General features: G+C 43.5%; 1 pseudogene; it reads left to right on the top strand.

Moving 5' to 3' along the window:
• Nucleotides 1-235: 235 nt before the first annotated feature.
• On the top strand, nucleotides 236-728 carry LOC101640097 (annotated as a pseudogene).
• Nucleotides 729-2598: the final 1870 nt, after the last annotated feature.

The following is a 2598-nucleotide window of genomic DNA, read 5'->3' as shown; positions in this document are numbered from 1 at the left end:
ACGTTTTCTTATTCTTTATGAGTTTAAACAAGCCAGGACCTAACACCAATACGTTATGCACAGTGCAGACTCAAATGCTTCTTGTGATTGTTTTGTATTTGCTCCTTTTAGTTCTGTTGACCTTCTAAAAGTTTACCTTCAGTTGAACGTTTCCACATATTAGAAAGTAACTGAGGAAGCAGTGAAAGTGGATAATGGCTTACTGATCCGTCATCTGCAGTAGAGCCCTGCCAGAATGCAGATCTCTGTGAAGATCCTCAGGGGGAAGGCCATCACTCTCGAGGTTGAATCCTTGGATACCACAGAGAATGTGAAGGCCAAGATCCAGGGCAAGGAGGGAAATCCCCCTGATCAGCAGTGGCTGATCTTTGATGGCAAGCAGCTGGAAGATGGGCACACCTGTCTGACGACAACACTGAGGAGGGGTCCACTCTTCATCTTGTGCGGAGACTTCCTGGTGGCACTAAGAGAAGGAAGAAGTCTCACGCCGCTTCCAAGAAGAACCAGCATAAGAGAAAGACGGTTAAGCTGGCCATCTTAAAAGACTACAAGGTGGATGAAAATAGCAAAATCAGCCGCCTTCAGCGGGAGTGCCCTTCAGATGGGTGTGGCGCTGGGGTTTTCATGGCCAGCCACTTTGCAGATATTACTGCAGCAAGCGCGCTTGCTTGATCTGTCTTGGATTGTGTGAACATTGTAATAGGACATTACAAAATAAAATAAAATGACCTAACCTCTGTGTTCATGATCTCAGGACAAGATGTAATCAGAGGGCGTTGTACTTTGAAGCAGTCAGGAGGAAACATTTGGAGTTGCCTAGTACTTTTCCACCGATCATTAGAAGAAAAGACTTTTAAAATCTGCCATTTGCTCCTGGTCCACATGAATCAACGCGTGCTGCTTAGAAAGCAGGGCCTTGCTGCTGTTGTATTATTTCGTATTAAAATACAGAGTATGGAACACAGTTGAGTACACCCAGACACACATGGGACCGGCATCACAGCCCGGAAGCTCATCTCACGCGCACAGGCTCCCATCAGAACATCAGGATTCAGCTTACCCTGTGATGCACAAAGGTTTTGTGCAAAGCAGGTCAGATGGCTTGTCAGAAATGGCCAAAGAGAAACTTACATACATCAAGCTGTCCTTTCTCCACATTTTAATCGCGGGAACCTCGTTGCACTATCAGCAAATGGGCTCAGGACTTCAGAGATTTCTGAGCTGGTAAGATAGTAAAATATTACCAGAAGAGCATAAAAAATCAAAAAGGTCAAGTAAGAAATATTTGAGTTACTAGGTGGGGTATGTCTGGGAATAGTCAGAAAGTATGGCTGTATCAAGCAAAGGTGCCGCTAGGAGCGTGCAGGCAGATAGAAGTCATGAGTTTCAAGGTGGCGTGCTGGACTTTGAATAAATTAGATAAATGCCCTATGTTCCTCTTCTTAAGAATGGTTGGTACTCTTTTTATGAAAATGCCTTCACTATAATTTCGTTCTTTCTTTTCTTTTCTTTTCCTTCTTCTTCTTTTAATATTCTGCCTAGTGAAGACTTCTAGGGAGGTAAACCTCACATGCTGGCTTCCCAAGTGCATTCTTCAAACTGATGTTAACTGGAAATTTGATGGTGGGAATTTCTTCTTTTGATGTGGGTAGTTTTCTTTATCTTGTTCATTGATCAGGCATATGTGATTCAGATTGCTAAAGTACATTGTCGTCTAAGTCTGGAATTTCAAACCCAGCCTAGTCAGGTGTCAACCCTTCACTTCGTAGTGTTCTCTTCGCCAACAAACTGGCTGCCTTCCCCATGTTGGGCTTGTACTTCTGAATATTGCCATGTGGAGCTTCGAGTAGAGTGTACAAAATGGAGTGACCGTGGACAATAGAAGGGCTGACGAGAGGGCCACCAAGAACAAAGAAGTCAACAACATGACTGCCTAAATTGGCCGGGATCCAAGACTACCAGACTAAACACTTGAGGTTGCACCCCTTATGGGACTGAACACCGACAGCTACAGCTATGGTTACACCACAAAACTGTATAAAAATCCAGCTAAGAGCCCAGAGGGGTAGAGCTTTTTCTAAAATCATTTTATTAGGGGCTTTTACAGCTCTTATAACAATCCATACATCAATTGTATCAAGCATATTTATACATATGCTGCCATCATCATTGCCAAAACATTTTCTACTGGAGCCCTTGGTATAAGTTCATCTTTCCCCCCCTTCAACCCCCGCCCTCTCACCCTTGTTAATCCTTGATCAGTTATATATTGTTTTTACTATTTTGGATCTTACACTGCCCATTTTCCCCCTTCACCCACATTTCTGTTATTGGTCCCCTTGTGTGTGTGTGGGGGCAGTTATATATCCAATCTTGTGATGGGTTCCCCCTTTCTTACCCTTCCCCCTCCCCACCATCCTCCTACCTTATGATATCGCTACTCCCACTACTGTTCCTGAGGGGGTTATCTGTCCTGATTTCCATGTGGCGAGAGCTTTTTTAAAAATCATTTTATTAGGGGCTCATACAACTCTTATCACAATCCACACATACATTAATTGTGTAAAGCGCATTTGTACATTCATTGCCCTCATCATT

The sequence above is a fragment of the Echinops telfairi genome, unplaced genomic scaffold, assembly GCF_000313985.2.
Source record: "Echinops telfairi isolate 266 unplaced genomic scaffold, ASM31398v2 ScPeMD7_7410;HRSCAF=8448, whole genome shotgun sequence".
Taxonomy (NCBI): Eukaryota; Metazoa; Chordata; class Mammalia; order Afrosoricida; family Tenrecidae; genus Echinops; species Echinops telfairi.
The sequence above is the reverse complement of the archived record's forward strand: the minus strand, read 5'-3'. Positions and strand labels throughout refer to the sequence as shown.